The following is a 20,443-nucleotide window of genomic DNA, read 5'->3' as shown; positions in this document are numbered from 1 at the left end:
CACTGACGTCACACGCCTGCTCCTCCCACTAGGCGGCGCAGGCGCGTGACGTCAGTGAGTGAGCGCTGCCGCCCGCACTTGTTACTGGAGGCTGGAGGCGGGAGCTGAATATGTAAGGTAGTAAAGACTCTTTACTAAAGAGATGAGCGCTGTGCCCCCACGTGTAGTAGAATACCTACCTGGAGCCAGTGCCAGACTGTGCACAGAAAGGGCACTTTGTCACTGTGGACAAAGTATGGCACTTTCTGTGCACAGATTGGCTCTAGGTGGGTACAGTGTGGCACTGCAGTCACTAAGGGCACTATTTATCTGGGCATAGTAGGGCACTATCTGCCCACATAGTCAACATATGGCGCTCTGGGCACTGCCATATAATAGTGTGGGTACGGTACGGCGATATTTGGTTCTATGTGGGCACTGTATGATTGTGGGCAGATAGTGCCATACTATCCACAGATAAATGGCGCATTTAGTGCCTGTCGTGCCCACATAGTGCCATATAGAACCCATACTCGGAAAGCGCCATACTTGTGTAGACAGAGTATAATTATAGGCAAAGTATGGCACTTTCTGCCCACGTTTTAGCTCTAGGTAGGTATGATATGGCACTTTGTGGGCACTGTATACACTAAATACACAACTTATCTGAGCATAGTATGCCCAGGTCTTCCCACGGTCATACAGTGCTCAGATAGCGCCATGTTATGCACAGATAAATGGTGTATTTCTTGCTTATGGTGCCATACAGTACCTACCTAAAGTGAAAACCTACAGTACTTTGGCCACAGTCATACAGTGCCGACATAGAGCCAAAGTATGGCACTTTCTATGCACCTAGGTAGGTACTATATGGGTACAAATGCGCTATTTTTCTGTGAATAGGAGGGCACTATCGTGCTCTATGTGGGCACTGTATCACTATTAGGGCAGATAGTGCCATAGAGACAAAATGTCTCCCAGCACATTATACATGGCTCGTCATCATGGTTACGACCTCCCTGTAATCCAGCATTGGTGGTCGAAAAAAGCACCAAACTATGTGCACTCCCACAATCCCGGCTACTCCTATAGTGTGCAAGCATGACCACCGCTGCTGGATTACAGGGTGGTCAAAACCATGGAAACGAGCAGTGCATAATGTGATGGAAAAATGACTCCCGCCAGCAAAGGAAGCAATATGGACAATCACAATACATTAGTAAGTGCCTTGTATTAACTTTCTCTACAAGATAAATGCCACTTGCTGAAGAGACATAACCCCTTTTTTGAGTGTGTTTGGGAAAAATAAAGTGGGCCGGTCTGGCTGAAGTCCAGGGCCACTTTATTGTCCCAGTCCATCCCTGAAGTAAGAGCATTATATTCTGCTATATCGCACTATGAGCAATCTAACTATCCAAAAAAAAAAAAATGAGTTTTGCGGGGTGACAGAAACCCTTTAAGCTGAAGGATCGAATGAAAGGGACAATTAAAGACGAATTTTAGAAATTTAAGTCCCTGACAACTTTGCAGAGCAGGGGTTTTTCATCGTCAGAAATGGGTTAATGTCACCCACCGATGGAACAGATGATTTTTAAAAATTTCGGTCCCTTTCACCTATGCAGAGCAGGGGGTTATTCACGGCAAACATGGTAAAATGTCACCAAAGAATGTAACAGAAAAATTAGTGAAATTTATTAACCTGTCTACTAGGCAGAGCAGGGGTATATCAACTACAGATATACCATGGTTAGCACTCCCGCTGTTAACTCAAATTTCTTAACTCATTTAATTATCTTGAGACAAAAGCCATTGAAAAGCAATTGAAGGTGTTTGCTTAGATTAGATAACCAAACTCAGAAATCTCAGAAAAATGGAGTGCTAACCATGTTACATCGGTATGTAACAGAAAAATTTGTAAAATTTATTAACCTGTCAACTAAGTAGAGCAGGGGTATATCACAGCCAAAAATTGGTGAATTTCACCCTAAAATGTAACAGACAAATTAGTGAAATGACATAAAATAAAATAAAATACGTACAAAAAATAAAAAAAAATCTTGATGTATGAGGTGGAGGTCCATATAGAGTAGGAGGTTGAGGAGGCAGTAGACGTAGCGGTGTAGGTGGAAGCAGCGGTGGAGGAGGACGAGATATCCAACACTGGTTTTTGGTTTTAATTTTTTTATATTATTATTATTTTTTTATTAGGGTACAACCCAAAAGAGTGGGAAATATAAAAAATACAACAATGAGCAATTGCGCTGTAGTATAACAATGGCTGGGTAAGGCCGGTATACATGTCTATTCTGCACAAGGTACGGACATGTCCTGTGGGATCCATGCCTGGTTGATTTTAATGAACGTGAGCTTGTCCACATTGGCTGTGGACAGGAGGCTGCGCTTGTCTGTGATGATGCCCCCTGCTGTGCTAAACACACGTTCAGATAATACACTGGCTGCAGGGCAGGCCAGCACCTCCAAGGCGTAAAGGGCAAGCTCAGGCCATGTGCCCAATTTGGAGACCGAGAAGTTGAAGTGGGCAGACCCGTCATTCAGTACGTGTAGGCGTGTGCACACATGCTGCTCCACCATGTTGCTGAAATGCTGCCTCCTGCTAAGTTCCATATCAGCTGGTGGTGCTGGTTGTTGTGGCGTGCTAACAAAGCTTTTAAACATTTCGGCCATGCTAACCCTGCCTTCTGAGGTGCTGGTGGGGCCCCAGCTGCATTGGTGACCTCTTCCTCCTCCTCTGCCTTCGCCTTGTGCTTCCACTGTGCCCCCGCTGTTACGTGGTAATTTCACCAGCAGCGAGTCTACTTGCGCATCTTACGATCACGATCCAGTGGCGGAATTAAAGACGGTACGTTGTTCTTGTAACGGGGAACCAGCAGCGTGGCCGCACAGTAATCAGCACAAGTTAGAATGTGGGCAACTTGGCGGTTGTTGCGGAGACATTGCAGCATGTAATCGCTAATGTGTGCCAAGCTGCCCAGAGGCAACGACAATCTTTCCTCTGTGGGAGGTGTATCGTCTGTGTCTTCTGTATCCCCTCAGCCATGCACCAGTGATGGCCATGAGCTGGTTTTGGTGCCACCCTGCTGTGAACACAGTTCCTCCTCCTCCATCTTCTCTTCCTCATCCTCCACCTCATCATCCTCCAGAACTGTGCCCTGGCTGGACAATTGTGTACCTGGCGTTTGTGGGTGCAGGAACCCACCCTCGGAGCCACTTGTGAATGACTGGCCGGAAACCCTATGAAATGATCCCTCTTCCTCCTCTTCCTCCTCCTGTGCCACATCCTTTTCCATCATCGCCATAAGCGTTTTTTCAAGGAGGCATAGAAGTGGGATAGTAACGCTGAGAACGGTGTTATCGGCACTGGCCATGTTGTTGGAGTACTCAAAACAGCGCAACAAGGAACACAGGTCTCGAATGGAGGCCCAGTCATTGGTGGTGAAGTGGTGCTGTTCCTCAGAGCGACTCACTCGTGCGTGCTGCAGCTGAAACTCCACTATCGCTTGCTGCTGATCGCACAGTCTGGCCAGCATGTGCAAGGTGGAGTTCCACCTTGTGGGCACATCGTATATGAGGTGGTGAGCAGGAAGGCCAAAGTTACGCTAGCAGCAGCAGGGTGAGAATGCCGAAAGCACGTACAGATGGCCAGCACTTTCTGCAGCAGCTCTGACATATCGGGGTAATTTTTAATGAACCTCTGCACCACCAAATTCAGCACATGCGCCAGGCAAGGGATGTGCGTCAAACTGGCTAGTCCCAGAGCTGCTATGAGATTTTGCACATTATCGCACACCACCAGGCCGGGCTTGAGGCTCACTGGCACCAACCACTCATCGGTCTGTTGTTCCATGCCGGTCCACAGCTCCTGCGCGGTGTGGGTTTGTCCTCCAAACAGATACGTTTTCAAACTGCCTGTTGTCTTTTACCCTTTTTCTGTGCTGAAGTTGGTGGTAAAGGTGTTATGCCGGTTGGATGAGGAGGCGGTAGAGGATGAGGAAGTGGAGTAGGAGGAGGAAGCAAAAGGAGGCAAACTGAAGCGCCCTGCAATCCTCGGTGGTGGAAGGACATGCACCAAACTGCTATCCGCCTCAGGCCCAGCCGCCACTGCATTCACCCAGTGTGCTGTTAGGGAGATATAACGTCCCTGATCATGCTTACTGGTCCACGTATCTGTAGTTAAGTGGACCTTGCCACAGATGGCGTTGCGCAGTGCACATCTGATTTTGTCCCCCCCCCCTTGGTTGTGCAGGGAAGGGATAGCTCGCCTGGAAAAGTGGTGGCAGCTGGGCATGACGTACTGTGGGACAGCCACCGCCATAAGGCTTTTAAAAATCTCTATCTCTCTACCAGACAGAATGACAGCATTTCAAAGGCCAGTATTTTGAAATGCTGACATTCAAGGCTAAGAACGCGGGTGGGTAGGGGGGTTCTTCCTCTTCCGCTCCAGTGTTTGGGAGATGGAGAGATGAACGCTTCCGTGGGACATTGTGGAGATGCTTGGTGACCCAGGTGTTGGTGTTGCTGGCAGATCCTCTGTTTGTGGGGTGGCAGGTGCCAATGTCACTCCAGGGGTGGATGAAGAGGCCAAGACTGCAGCAGAAGAGGAAGCAGGAGGAGCCAGAGACCTTTCTTTGTTGTTTGTGAGGTGTCTACTGCACTGCAGCTCGTGCTTTGCACTTAGATGCCTGGTCATGCAGGTTGTGCTCAGGTTGAGAACGTTTATGCCTTGTTTCAGGCTCTGATTGCACAGCGTGCAAACCCCTCGTGTCTTGTCGTCAGCACATCGTCTGAAGAACTGCCACGCCAGGGAACTCCTTGGAGCTGGCTTTGATGTGCTCGGTCCTTTGCTGCGTTGGGCAGTAGCAGGCATACTGTCTAGGGGACGGCCGCTTCGCTTTTGCACACTGCTCCCTCTTCTGCTGTGCTGGTGGCTCTGTGAGACCACCGCCTCTTCCTCCAAACTACACAGGTCACTCGCATGATCTTGATTCCATGTGGGGTCAAGGACCTCATCGTCCTCCACATCATCTTCCACCCAGTCTTCACCCCTGCCCTCCTTGTCGGTCTGCACACTGTAGAAAGCCACAGCAGTTGGCACCTGTGTTTCGTCATCATCCGAGATGTGCTGCCGTGGTCCTCCCATGTACTCATCTTGAAACATAAGTGGTTGGGTATCGGTGCACTCAATCTCTTCCACTTCTGGGGCAGGGCTATGTGGATGGCCCTGGGAAACCCTGCTAGCAGAGTTTTTAAAAAGCAGAAGAGACTGCTGCATGACTTGGGGCTCATAGTAGGTTCTGTCGCCTACTCATACCTGAGGAAGGTGTTTCACTTGTGCGTGCAGATGGTACAGATTGACCACATCCTCTCCCTGCAACAGGAGCTCCACCAGCAGCACCACGACCGGGGCCAAGTCCCTTATTCGACACTCTCCTCATTCTCTGCATGTATTTCACACTGACAGATGCAGCAAAGGCTGCAAATTTAGTATTTTTCCCAAAATGGGTGTTTTTTTAATAACAGAAGATGACAGCAGTATCTAACGCGTGTATTTCACACTGACAGATGCAGCAAAGGCTGCAAATTTAGTATTTTTCCCAAAATAGGTGTTTTTTAAAACCCAGAAAATTATTGCAGTATTTCAAGCTTAACCCCTTAAGGACTTAGGACGTACTGGTACGCCATGTTTGCCGAGTTTTACAAAGTTTGTAAAATCAGTTTTGAATACCTTGAGGGGTGTAGTTTATAGAATGGGGTCATTTTTGGGTGGTTTCTATTATGTAAGCCTCGCAAAGTGACTTCAGACCTGAAAATTGGGTTTTTGAACCTCAAAGCCTTGTAACATCCCCAAAAATAAAATATCATTCTCAAAATGATCCAAACATGAAGTAGACATATGGGGAATGTAAAGTAATAACTATTTTTTGGAGGTATTACTATGTATTATAGAAGTAGAGAAATTGAAACTTGGAAATTTGCAATTTAAAAAGAAAATTGGGTAAATTTGGTATTTTTTATATAAATAAAAATTTTTTTTTTTTACTTCATTTTACCAGTGTCATGAAGTATAATATGTGACGAAAAAAATCTCAGAATGGCCTGGATAAGTCAAAGCGCTTTAAAGTTATCAGCACTTAAAGTGACACTGGTCAGATTTGCAAAAAATAGTCCTTAAGGTGAAATAGGGCTGAGTCCTTAAGGGGTTAAATTGCACACTGACAAATGCTGCATAGGCCCCAGATGGAGGGTTTTGCCAAAAATGGGTGCTTTTTTAAACCCAGAAAATTATTGCTGTATTTCAAGCTTGTATTTACAATGACAGATGCAGAAAATGCCGCAAAATTTGGATTTTGCCCTAAATGGGTGTTTTTTTAATAACAGAAAATGACAGCAGTATATAACGATGCGATCTACATAGATTTAGTTTTGTGGGTGCAGTGCACAAACTTTTTACCCTGCCCTTATCCCAGTGACCCAGAAAAATAACTTTTATCCGTCTGTTAGTTAGGTGGGCTTCGGCGGCCATTTTATGAAAGTTCAGTGCACCAGCACAGCATATGTGCATTTGTGACAGTAAAATAAAAGCTTGAAATACTGCAATTATATTCTGGGTTTAAAAAAAATCACCCATTTTTTGAAAGACCCTACACCTGGGGACTTTGCAGCATTTGTCAGTGTGAAATACAAGCTTGAAATACTGCAATAATTTTTTGGGTTTAAAAAAGCACCCATTTTTGGCAACACCCTACATCTGGGGCCTATGCTGCATTTGTTAGTGTGAAATACAAGCTTGAAATATTGCAATAATATTCTTGGTTTAAAAAAATGAAATTTGCAGCCTCTGCTGCATACACTTACCCAAAGAATTATTAGGAACACCTGTTCTATTTCTCGTTAATGCAATTATCTAGTCAACCAATCACATGGCAGTTGCTTCAATGCATTTAGGGGGGTGGTCCTGGTCAAGACAATCTCCTGAACTCCAAACTGAATGTCAGAATGGGAAAGAAAGGTGATTTAAGTAATTTTGAGCGTGACATGGTTGTTGGTGCCAGAGGGGCCGGTCTGAGTATTTCACAATCTGCTCAGTTACTGGGATTTTCACACACAACCATTTCTAGGGTTTACAAAGAATGATGTGAAAAGGGAAAAACATCCAGTAAGCGGCAGTCCTGTGGGGGCGAAAATGCCTTGTGGATGCTAGAGGTCAGAGGAGAATGGGCCGACTGATTCAAGCTGATAGAAGAGCAACGTTGACTGAAATAACCACTCGTTACAACCGAGGTATGCAGCAAAGCATTTGTGAAGCCACAACACGGACAACATTGAGGCGGATGGGCTACAACAGCAGAAGACCCCACCGGGTACTTCTCATCTCCACTACAAATAGGAAAAAGAGGCTACAATTTGCACGAGCTCACCAAAATTGGACTGTTGAAGACTGGAAAAATGTTGCCTGGTCTGATGAGTCTCGATTTCGGTTGAGACATTCAAATGGTAGAGTCCGAATTTGGCGTAAACAGAATGAGAACATGTATCCATCCTCTGATGGCTACTTCTAGCAGGATAATGCACCATGTCACAAAGCTCGAATCATTTCAAAATGGTTTCTTGAACATGACAATAAGTTCACTGTACTAAAATGGCCCCACAGTCTTTAGATCTCAACCCAATAGAGCATCTTTGTGATGTGGTGGAACCTCCCGTTCGTGCCCTGGATGTGCATCCCTCAAATCTCCATCAACTGCAAGATGCTATCCTATCAATATGGGCCAACATTTCTAAAGAATGCTATCAGCACCTTGTGGAATCAATGCCACGTAGAATTAAGGCAGTTCTGAAGGCAAAAGGAAGTCCAACACCATATTAGTATGGTGTTCCTAATAATTCTTTAGGTGAGTGTATGTCAGTGTGAAATACACACGATAGATACTGCTGTTATATTCTGTTATTAAAAAAAACACCCATTTTGGGCAAGATCCTAAATTTGGGGAGAATGAGGAGAGCGTCAAATAAGGGACGTGGCCCCGGTCGTGGTGCTGCTGGTGGAGGTCCTGTTGCAGGGAGAGGACGTGGTCGATCTGTGCCAGCTACACGCACAAGTGAAACACCTTCCTCAGGTGTGAGTAGGCGACAGAACCTTCAGCGTTATTTGGTCAGGCCTAATGCGGCTCTACAAATTATAAGGCCAGAACAAGTACAGGCGATAGTAGTTTGGGTTGCTGACAGTGCCTCCAGTTCCTTCACATTGTCTCCCACCCAGTATCCTGCTGAAAGATCAGAGTTAGCACCTGCAGCTGATGTCTATCAGTCTTTCACCTCAACCCCTTGCAAATCAGCCAAGCAGTCTTAGCCCCAAGTCATGCAGCAGTCTCTTCTGCTTTTTGATGACTCTGCTAGCAGCGTTTCCTAGGGCCATCCTCATAGCCCTGCCCCAGAAGTGGAAGAGATTGAGTGCACTGATGCCCAACCACTTATGTTTCAAGATGAGTACATGGGAGGACCACCGCAGCACGTTTCGGATGATGGCGAAACACAGGTGCCAAGTACTTTGGCTTTCAGCAGTGTGCTGACCGACAAGGAGGGCAGAGGTGAAGACTGGGTGGATGATGATGTGGAGGACGATGAGGTCCTCGACCCCACATGGAATCAAGATCATGAGAGTGACCTGTCTAGTTCGGAGGAAGAGGCGGTGGTCGCACAGAGCCACCAGCACAGCAGAAGAGGGAGCAGGGTGCAAAAGTGGAGTGGCCGTCCCCTAGGCAGTATGACTGCTACTGCCCAACGCAGCAAGGGACTGAGCACACCAAAGCCAGCTCCAAGGAGTTCCCTGGCGTGGCAGTTCTTCAGGCAATGTGCTGACGACAAGACACGAGTCGTTTGCACGCTGTGCAATCAGAGCCTGAAGCGAGGCATAAACGTTCTCAACCTGAGCACAACCTGCATGACCTGCAGCATGCAAAGCACGAGCTGCAGTGGAGTAGACACCTCAAAAGCCAAGAAAGGTCTCTGGCTCCTCCTGCTTCCTCTTCTGCTGCAGTCTTGGCCTCTTTATCCACCTCTGGAGTGACAGTGGCACCCGCCACCCCGCAAACAGAGGATCTGCCAGCAACACCACTACCTGGGTCACCAAGCATCTCCACAATGTCCCACGGAAGCAATCAGCTCTCCATCTCCCAAACACTGGAGAGGAAGAGGAAGTAACCCCGCCCAACCACTCTCGATCCCTGGCCCTGAATGTCGGCATTTCAAAATACTGGCCTTTGAAATGCTGTCATTCTGTCTGGTGGAGACAGAGAGTTTTAAAAGTCTTATGGCGGTGGCTGTCCAACAGTAAGTAGTGCCCAATCGCCACTACTTTTCCAGACGAGCGATCCCTTCCCTGCACAACCAAGTGGGGGACAAAATCAGGTGTGCACTGCGCAACACCATCTGTGGCAAGGTCCACCTAACTACGGATATGTGGACCAGTAAGCATGATCAGGGACGCTATTTCTCCCTAACAGCACACTGGGCAAATGCAGTGGCCTCCTCATCCGGTCAGATTAACACCTTTACCACCAACATCAGCAAAGCCAGGTTTAAACGACAGCAGGCAGTTTTAAAACTTATCTGTTTGGGGGACAAACCCCACACCACGCAGGAGCTGTGGACATGCATGGAACAACAGACCGATGAGTGGTTGGTGCCAGTGAGCCTCAAGCCTGGCCTGGTGGTGTGCGATAATGGGCGAAATCTCATAGCAGCTCTGGGACTAGCCAGTTTGATGCACATCCCTTGCCTTGTGCATGGGCTGAATTTGGTGGTGCAGAGGTTCATTAAAAATTACCCCGATATGTCAGAGCTGCTGCAGAAAGCGTTCTCACCCTGCTGCTGCTCGCCTGTCAACGCTGCAGCGTAACTTCGGCCTTCCCGCTCACCACCTCATATGCGACATGCCCTTAAGGTTGAACTCCAACTTACACATGCTGGCAAGACAGTGCGAGCAGCAGCAGGCGATAGTGGAGTTTCAGCTGCAGCACGCACGGGTGAGTCGCTCTGCAGAACAGCACCACTTCACCACCAATGACTGAGCCCCCATGCGAGACCTGTGTACCGTGTTGCGCTGTTTCGAGTACTCCACCAACATGGCCAGTACCGATAACGTCGTTCTCAGCGTTACCATCCCACTTCTATGCCTCCTTGAAAAAAAACGCTTCTGGCGATGATGGAAAAAGATGTGGCACAGGAAGAGGAGGTGGAAGAGGGATCATTTCATAGGCTTTCCGGCCAGTCATTCACAAGTGGCTCCGAGGGTGGGTTCCTGCACCCACAAACGCCAGTGTACACAATTGTCCATCCAGGGCACAGTTCTGGAGGATGACGAGGTGGAGGATGAGGAGATGGAGGAGCAGGAACCGTGTTCACAGCAGGGTGGCATCCAAACCAGCTTATGGCATTCACTGGTGCATGGCTGGGGGCAAACAGAGGGCACAGATGATACAACTCCCACAGAGGACATCTTGTCGTTGCCTCTGGGCAGCCTGGCACACATGAGCGATTGCATGCTGCAGTGTCTCCGCAACGACCGCCGAGTTGCCCAAGTTCTAACTTGTGCTGATTACTGTGTGGCCACGCTGCTGGATCCCCGTTACAAGGACAACGTACCGTCCTTAATTCCGTCACTGGAGCATTATCGTAAGATGCGCAAATACAAGCCCACGGTGGTATACGCGCTGATGGTGGCATTCCCACCTGACAGCGGGGGCACAGTGGAAGCACAAGGCGAAGGCAGAGGAGGAGAAAGAGGTCGCCAACTCAGCTGGGGCACCACCAGCACCTCAGAAAGCAGGGTTAGCATGGCCGAAATGTGGAAAAGCTTTGTCAGCACGCCACAACAACCAGCACCACCAGATATGGAACGTCTTAGCAGGAGGCTGCATTTCAGCAACATGGTGGAGCAGTATATGTGCACATGCCTACTCGTACTGAATGACGGGTCTACCCCTTCAACTTCTGGGTCTCCAAATTGGGCACATGGCCTGAGTTTGCCCTTTACGCCTTGGAGGTGCTGGCCTGCCCTGCAGCCAGTGTATTGTCTGAACGTTTGTTTAGCACAGCAGGGGGCGTTATCACAGATAAGCGCAGCCGCCTGTCCACAGCAAATGTGGACAAGCTCACGTTCATTAGGCTAGGTCTATACAGATAGGGCACAACTACACTGCAACATTTGTAGCGCAACATTTTGTTGCAACAATTTCTCGCAACAATTTTTATAATGGCAGCCTATGGTGTCGCACTGCAACATGCAACATGCTGCGACTGTGACGAAACAGTCACAGAAAATCCATTCGAGATGGATTTTTCTGCGAATGTTGCGGCGCAGTCGCAGCATGTTGCATGTTGCAGTGCGATACCAGTCGCAGAAAAATCCATCTCGAATGGATTTTCTGTGACTGTTTTGTCACAGTCTCAGCATGTTGCATGTTGCAGTGCGACACCATAGGCTGTCATTATAAAAATTGTCGCACGACATTAGTGCAACAAAATGTCGCGCGACAAATGTCTTCGTGTAGACCTAGCCTTAAAATGAACCAGACATGGATCCCACAGGACTTGTCGGTACATTGTGCAGAATAGACATGTATACCGGCCTTACCCAGCCATTGTTATACTACAGCGCAATTGCTCATTGTTGTATTTTTGATATTTTCCCACTCTTTTGGGTTGTACCCTAATAAAAAAATTATAATAATAATTCAAAAACAAAAACTGGGGTTGGCTACCTCGTCCTCCTCCACTGCTGCTTCTACCTGAACCGATATGTCCACTGGCTCCTCAACCTTCTACTCCATATGGACCTCCACCTCATACATCAAGAATTTTTTTTTGTTATTTGTACGTATTTTATTTTATGTCATTTCAATAATTTGTCTGTTACATTTTCGGGTGACATTCACAAATTTTTGGCTGTGATATATCCCTGCTCTACCTAGTGGACAAGGAAATACATTTCACTAATTCGTCTGTTACAATCTTGAGTGACATTTTACCATTTTTGCTTTGAATAAACCCCTGCTCTGCATAGGTGACAGGGACCAAAATTTTTTTAAATCGTCTGTTCCATTGGTGGGTGACATTAACCCATTTCTTTTAATGAAAAACCCCTGCTCTGCATAGGTGACAGGGAATAAAATTTCTAAAATTCATCTTTAAGTGACGTGCACCCCCTCCTTTCATTCGATGCTTCAACTTTAACAACTTGTCCCACATTTCCGCTCGATCACATTGGAGCCATTGACCTCCCTTGGATGTGGTATCTCTTTCTCATGCTCTCTCTCTGGTGTGGAACACTGATTCACCGTTAACCGTGATCTACATAGTAGGTGCAAAAAAGAACATCGAAAGTTGATAGAGAAGATATCCAAACGGATGGTGGACGTCACGGGGACGTGCCATCAGGCAGAAGTTATCTAGAGTCAAAAAAGTGGCAGCGGGGCCTCTCCTGTCTAACGTTTACAAATCCAAAATACCCCAGTGACATTCCCTATAATTTTTTATTAATCATTCCAATAACAGGGCATCTTAAGAGTCCTGTATTGTTATTCATCGTCACTACCTCCCCGAGTCGGGAGTGGGTAATTGCCGCGCGCCCCCTCATTTACTTGGAAGCTTCGGCTTCAATAATTTGTCCCTCATTTCAGCTTGATCCCATTGCAGCCATTGCCCTCCCTTGGATGTAGTCTCCCTTTCTGAAGCTCCCTCTCTGGCGTGGAACCCTGATTTAACAGTAACCGTGATCAACAATCAAAAGTTGATAGAGCAGATATCCAATTGGATCGTGGACATCACGGGGGCGTGCGACATGGTGAAGCAGTATGTATGCACACGCCTACACGAACTGACTGATGGGTCTGCCCCCTTCAACTTCTGGGTCTCCAAATTGGGCATATGGCCTGAGCTTTCCCTTTACGCCTGTGTGGTGCTGGCCTGCCTTGCAGCCAGTGTATTGTCTGAACGTTTGTTTAGCACGGCTGGAGGGGGATATCACAGGTTACATTTCCCAATGTTTTGGAATGTTTTGGGGTGTACCCCAATTTAAACCCCAAAAAATATTTTAAAAATTAAAACCAAAAACCAGTGTTGGCTACCTCCTTCTCCTCCACCGTCGCTTCCACCTACACCACCACATCCACCACCTCCTCAGCCTCCTACTCCATATGGACCTCATCCTTCTTTGATCAAGATTATTATTTTTTATTTTTGCGTATTTAATGTTATTTTAATAAATTTTCTTTTTATTGCTGGAAAAGCATATGGTCGTATAACAAATCAAGTCATTTGTGAACCAGGCGCAGCTGGCGAGAGTGCTTATACATTAAACGCATCAGATCAATGATATGAGCAATATGACTCATAAGACATATTAACATGTGCATGAAAATAATTAGGATGGGAGGGAAGACAAGACATGGGGGAAGGAGGGGGAAGGGAAAGAGGGGATAATACACTGCGTGCAGAATTATTAGGCAAATGAGTATTTTGACCACATCATCCTCTTTATGCATGTTGTCTTACTCCAAGCTGTATAGGCTCGAAAGCCTACTACCAATTAAGCATATTAGGTGATGTGCATCTCTGTAATGAGAAGGGGTGTGGTCTAATGACATCAACACCCAATATTAGGTGTGCATAATTATTAGGCAACTTCCTTTCCTTTGGCAAAATGGGTCAAAAGAAGGACTTGACAGGCTCAGAAAAGTCAAAAATAGTGAGATATCTTGCAGAGGGATGCAGCACTCTTAAAATTGCAAAGCTTCTGAAGCGTGATCATCGAACAATCAAGCGTTTCATTCAAAATAGTCAACAGGGTCGCAAGAAGCGTGTGGAAAAACCAAGGCGCAAAATAACTGCCCATGAACTGAGAAAAGTCAAGCGTGCAGCTGCCAAGATGCCACTTGCCACCAGTTTGGCCATATTTCAGAGCTGCAACATCACTGGAGTGCCCAAAAGCACAAGGTGTGCAATACTCAGAGACATGGCCAAGGTAAGAAAGGCTGAAAGACGACCACCACTGAACAAGACACACAAGCTGAAACGTCAAGACTGGGCCAAGAAATATCTCAAGACTGATTTTTCTAAGGTTTTATGGACTGATGAAATGAGAGTGAGTCTTGATGGGCCAGATGGATGGGCCCGTGGCTGGATTGGTAAAGGGCAGAGAGCTCCAGTCCGACTCAGACGCCAGCAAGGTGGAGGTGGAGTACTGGTTTGGGCTGGTATCATCAAAGATGAGCTTGTGGGGCCTTTTCGGGTTGAGGATGGAGTCAAGGTCAACTCCCAGTCCTACTGCCAGTTTCTGGAAGACACCTTCTTCAAGCAGTGGTACAGGAAGAAGTCTGCATCCTTCAAGAAAAACATGATTTTCATGCAGGACAATGCTCCATCACACGCGTCCAAGTACTCCACAGCGTGGCTGGCAAGAAAGGGTATAAAAGAAGAAAATCTAATGACATGGCCTCCTTGTTCACCTGATCTGAACCCCATTGAGAACCTGTGGTCCATCATCAAATGTGAGATTTACAAGGAGGGAAACAGTACACCTCTCTGAACAGTGTCTGGGAGGCTGTGGTTGCTGCTGCACGCAATGTTGATGGTGAACAGACCAAAACACTGACAGAATCCATGGATGGCAGGCTTTTGAGTGTCCTTGCAAAGAAAGGTGGCTATATTGGTCACTGATTTGTTTTTGTTTTGTTTTTGAATGTCAGAAATGTATATTTGTGAATGTTGAGATGTTATATTGGTTTCACTGGTAAAAATAAATAATTGAAATGGGTATATATTTGTTTTTTGTTAAGTTGCCTAATAATTATGCACAGTAATAGTCACCTGCACACACAGATACCCCCTAAAATAGCTAAATATTCAGCTTTGATATTAATGAGTTTTTTGGGTTCATTGAGAACATGGTTGTTGTTCAATAATAAAATTAATCCTCAAAAATACAACTTGCCTAATAATTCTGCACTCCCTGTAGATGTCAAACTTATGTCTCATACAAATCTAGAAATTGCGGTATTGTTTCCAGGGGGACCATGTTTTATCAAACAATGCTCTAGAGTGGGTTTCCCCGTGTGCAAGCTCTTCATACCGGTAAAGTTGGTCTACTTTCTCTGTCCACATTAAGAGGGATGGAGGGGAATCATTTCTCCATAACAATGGGATCAATAGGCGAGCTGCTGATATAAGCATGGACGGGAGATTTGACCTTGAGGGGGTAAGCGTGCTATTAGGACACCATAACTTTAGAAGTTTTGCGTCTAATCTAACCTGGGTACTGCAGGCCTTGTTTACTACTATTTCTACCTCTACCCAGAAAGGCTGGATCTTATCACAACTCCACCAAATATGAGAAAGAGAGCCTAGGTCTCCTCCGCACCTCCAACAGTGATCAGGGATATCAGGATTAAGCCTATGTAGATATTCTGGCGTTTTATACCATCTTGTAAGCAATTTGTATGAATTAGCCTGAATCTTAATGCAACGGTTGAATCCGTGTGAGTGTGTGAGGATAAAAGCTTTCTCGGGTTCGGACAAAATTATGGATAACTCCTTCTCCCAGGCTGAGAGGAACCACAGATCTGGAGGGGCGGAGGAGAGCAGCTCCTTATAATATGTGGAGAGAGGCTTCCGTGGACGTTGGACTTGCAAAATCTTCCCTTCTATCCAGGAGGGGTCATTTGTAGGTCGTGGGATATTTTCAAGTAACGGTAGATCTTTTTTGAAGGCCATAACTGCCAAAAAAGAGGCCGCCTGAACTTTTGGAAGAGCAAAAACTTCGCTCCAGTTAAAGACACCCGACTCAGAAATAATCTTCTGCAGCTTGAGGCTGGATAGCAGGGCCCAGATTCCTGATGGTGCAGTGGTGGTAGGATGAATGTGGGACTGAAGTAGGTGCAGGGGAAGATTCAGACTAGGGAACTTAAGGACTGAGGCCCGATATAATTTGGACCATTCTAGCAGCAAGCCCTTCCACAAAGGTGAGGCATAATTGTTATTTGCCGTAGTTTTCCGTAGACCCCAAAGGATCAGCTTATCTTTATAGGTGAGCATATCACACTCCAGTTGGGAGACAAGGTTGAGAGGGCACCAGGAGAGGAGGCTCAAAGCTCTGTTTAGCATCGAAGCTTTATAGTAAAGGTAAATATCGGGTAGGCCAAAACCTCCCAATCTTCTCTCCCTAGTAAGAGTAGTGTACGCCAGTCTGGGGGATTTACCTGACCATACAAAGGCTGAGAAGATTCTGCGGACCTCCACAAAGAAGGAATGGGGTAGCCAGATAGGTAGTGTTTGAATGAAGTAAAGTAGTCTAGGGACAACATAGGCTTTGATATAGTTTTTCCTTCCAATCCACGAAATGAACGGAAGTTTTAGGGAGTGTAAGTGTGCTTTAATAGATCTAAGTAGAGGAGCTTGGTTAAGCTCATATAGGTCCTCTGGTTTCGATGATATTTGTGTACCCAGGAATGGTATCGATTTGTGGGCCCATGAGAAGGCAGTGGAGCTTTTAAGAATTTCTATGGAAGCGGCTGGACAGGAGATATTCAGGGCTTGTGACTTATTATAGTTAATCTTAAAGTTAGAGACTAATCCATACTCTTCGAAAAGGGCTTGGAGTCTGGGAAATGAGGTCATGGGGTTGGACGTGATGACCAAGAGGTCATCAGCCAAGGCAGCTGTCAAATGAGTATGAGACCCCAAGGTAATCCCTTGGATGTCCGGATTCTTGCCTATTTTTAGCCAGCAGTGTTTCCATAACAATAACAAAAAGGGCTGGTGACAATGGGCAACCTTGCCTTGTTCCATTAGTAATGGGGAAGGTTGGAGAGAGTGTGCCATTGATCCGAATCCTGGCAGAGGGGAGCAAATAGAGTGAGAATTTTGACAGTGCCCGAATCATAAAATGCCAGCTGATCCTGTCAAAGGCCTTCTCTGCATCTGTACTGAGGAGGGCTAGCGGTATAGATTTCTGCCGAGCATGCGTGATTAAGTGTATGATGCGGACCGTGTTTTCACTCCCCTGTCTGCCAGTGACGAATCCCACCTGCTCCTCATTGATAATGCTAGGGAGAACCGATTGGATCCGATGAGCCAAAATCTTGGCCCACCATTTCACATCTGTGTTCAGAAGCGAAATAGGGCGGTAGCTCCCGCAGTTTAGGGGATCTTTGTTTTCTTTGTGGATTACTGTAATATGGGCCAAAAGCGATTGGGGGGGAGGGAGCCCCCTTGGAGTAAGTAATTACAAAGGATATTAAATTGGGGGATCAGGATATGCTTAAAGGTTTTGTAATAGGAGATGGTAAAGCCATCAGGGCCTGGGCTTTTCCCCAAAGGTATGGATGATAGGACCTTGCTGACTTCAGACTCTGAAATAGGGTAAAGGAGCTGGGCCGACTGTGAAGGGGTAATAGTAGGCAGCTGAAGGGAGGAGAGAAATTTCTCAGTTGCTTCTCCTATTTGGGCTGGCGAAAGTTGGTTTGGTGGTGTTAAATTATAGAGGTCTCTGTAGAAGCCACAAAAGGAATCCGCAATGTCTGAGGTACTTTTATGTAGCTTGCCCTTGGCATCTTTAACAGCTGCGATGAAGGAATCAGCTTTTTGTTTTTTGACTAGGGCGGACATTAGCCTATTCCCCTTATCTCCATGAGCGTATGACCGAAATTTGGCTCGTAAAAGCAGTTTGGCTGACGTAACGTTTAGTAAGTTCTTGAGCTTTGTTCGAGCCTCTGAGAGTTCTGAGGCACAACTAAGGGCCTGTGAGTTTTTGTGCATTAATTCTAGTGCTTGTATCTGGGAGAGGAGAGTCGCTACTGCTTGATTCCGCATCTTTTTAACATGAGCACCTAAAGCTATCAGCTCACCTCTCAGAACCGCCTTGTGGGTCTCCCAAGTGAAGGAAGGGGAGGGTGCGTCCGGGCCTAGGGTATTAAGTGTGAAAAATTCAGTCATAATAGAGGACAATTTGGCAACATGGGAGGGGTCAGAGATAATAGTATCATTAATATGCCAATTCCATTCCCTCTTTTGGGAGGTCCTGCAGAGAAATGCTCAGAAAGACAGGGGCATGGTCAGACAGGGTGATGTTCCCTATGTGGGATCGGGTAGCCCTATTAGCATGAGTTTTGGACAGAAATAGATAGTCGAGTCTATGATAGGAAGATTTAGCAGCTGAGTAGAAGGTATAATCCTTACTAGAGGGGTTTGTGGTACGCCAAATATCTAATACACCAAGCCTTTGTAAGGCGAGTTTGAGGCGTCGTAGCTTTACATGTGTAATGGCAGATTTCCCATTTGAGGAATCTATGGAGGGTTCCAGGGTGACATTAAAGTCGCCGCCTAGAATCACCATTCCCTCCTTAAAGGAGGATAACAAGCCAAGGGTCTGAACGAGCCAAGCAACTTGCCCTCTATTAGGAGCATAAATATTTGCTAGGGTAACAGGTGTGTCAGCGATAGTGCCCTTAACAAACAGGTAGCGACCCTCAGGGACAGCAGAATGCTTGAATGGGAGCTGTTTGTGTATCGCTATGCTGACACCCCTGCTAGCCGAACCATAAGTGCTATGGAACCATTGGGAAAACCTTTTAGGGGGTAATTTGGGGATCTTACCCTCTCGAAAGTGGGTTTCTTGAAAAAATGCTATAGACACCTTGTCTCTTTGTAGAAGAGCGAGGACTTGGGACCGCTTGCAAGGCTCGTTCATTCCCCAGGCGTTAAGGGATATCACGACAGATGACATTCTGAAAAAGAGAGAAAATTATCAGCATCTAGATAGACAATATACGACATTTGTTGGAGGAGGAGGAGGGGAGACACAAGAGGGAAGGAGGGTAGACAAACAGGTAGGAAACATAAAAGTAATGCAAACAAATCTTACAATATAAGCTCTACTGAGCACCTGACTATAAGGCGACCCTTTCTCATCACGGCTACCAGCCGGGGTCTGTCAGGTGGGGGGTCCCACAGAGCTAAAAAGGGCCAATGACTGACCATCAAAAGGGGAAAAGGTGACCCGTAGGTAAAGCCTGGTTAACCCCTGCAAACTGAGGTGAGAGCAGGGAGTGGGAAATGACCAGACCTTGATAATAATCATAAAAGCCTGAAAAAAGGGGGATCCATTACTAAAACAATAAACAATTACTCCAAAACGAACGGATGAGAGCGGTTTAGAATCGGGCATAATACCCGTTAGATACATAAAGGCTTCCGATCTTCCCGTCATAAGGCACAGAGTCCAATATACTTAGAGTGGAACAGGAACAGAAAACGCAGAGAACCTATTTACGGTCCTATATTCAGGTTGGAGCTTGAGCAGAATTTTCAGCCCTGGTTTTGGGCCCTTTTCTTGTGCGGACGGGGCACCATTTACCCGCATGGGGTGGCGGTAAAGGTGGGTCTTCCAGATCAGCTGGCATCCACGAGGGTATCTCGATAGGGGTCAACCCCAGCTGGGACCATCTAGCTTGTAGATCCGTCGGCGAGCGGATAGTGATCTGGCGTCCGTTTTTAAGGACCGCAATGCCAAAAGGGTACAGCCACCTAAATGGAGTGGCAGCCGCTTTAAGGGCATCCAGGAGTGGGCGAAGAATACGCCTTTTAGCCAATGTGGACGGGGCCAAATCTTGGAAAAACATGACTGGCGTACCTTCATGTTGTAACTGCTCTGCTTCTCTGCTGGCTCTCATGAGTGTGGCTGTATCGACATAGCTGAGGAGGCCGCAAATTACATCGCGAGGAGGATCTGTGGCTTTAGGCTTGGGCCTAAGCGCTCGATGTATGCGCTCGATTATTATCCGATCCGATTTTTCGGCACCCAGAATATTCGCGAATATTTTGCGAGCGACTTTATCAAGCGCCTCACTGGCAATTGATTCCGGGAGGCCGCGAATCCTCAGGTTTCTCCTGCGGCTGTGATTCTCCTGATCCTTAATTCTTACAAGCGCTTCATTTAGCAAATCGGTAGGGGAGCGGATCGCATTATACGATTTCTCCTCCCTCTGAAGAGCAGCTTCCTGTGTGCTCTCAAGGTCAGACACCCGGTGCCCGATATTTCTGAGGTCTTCCTTTATTTCAGATAGATCCTTTTTTATAGGGGCTAGTGCTGAATTAAGCACTTCAAGGAGTGCAGCTTTAGTGAAAGATCTACCTTGCCTGCGCGATTTGCAGGTCGAAGCATCGGAGACACTCCCGGCATCTGAATCCTCCTCCATGTCAGATAGCTGAGCTGGAGCCGGCGCCATCTTAGGTGTTTCAGCCGACCTGAGCTTCGGCTGTTTTCTTAGAAATTGGTCCATATCTGGCTGTCTGGACCGAACAGGAGTGGGATCTGCTTGACTGCTTGATCCTTGGATCTTTCTTTACCCACTTTGCCCATTAGAGCGGTGCTGAGAGCAAATTTTAGGGG

The 20,443-nt window shown here is 46.7% G+C and overlaps 1 long non-coding RNA gene across 1 annotated transcript; it reads left to right on the top strand.

Moving 5' to 3' along the window:
• Positions 1-1,744: 1,744 nt before the first annotated feature.
• LOC120991378 lies at positions 1,745-20,123 on the top strand. The gene is made up of 3 exons (XR_005776648.1): positions 1,745-1,878; positions 9,674-9,679; positions 20,114-20,123. It is a non-coding gene; the product is annotated as an uncharacterized LOC120991378 (long non-coding RNA).
• Positions 20,124-20,443: the final 320 nt, after the last annotated feature.

This window comes from Bufo bufo, chromosome 2 (assembly GCF_905171765.1).
Source record: "Bufo bufo chromosome 2, aBufBuf1.1, whole genome shotgun sequence".
Classification (NCBI taxonomy): Eukaryota; Metazoa; Chordata; class Amphibia; order Anura; family Bufonidae; genus Bufo; species Bufo bufo.
The sequence above is the reverse complement of the archived record's forward strand: the minus strand, read 5'-3'. Positions and strand labels throughout refer to the sequence as shown.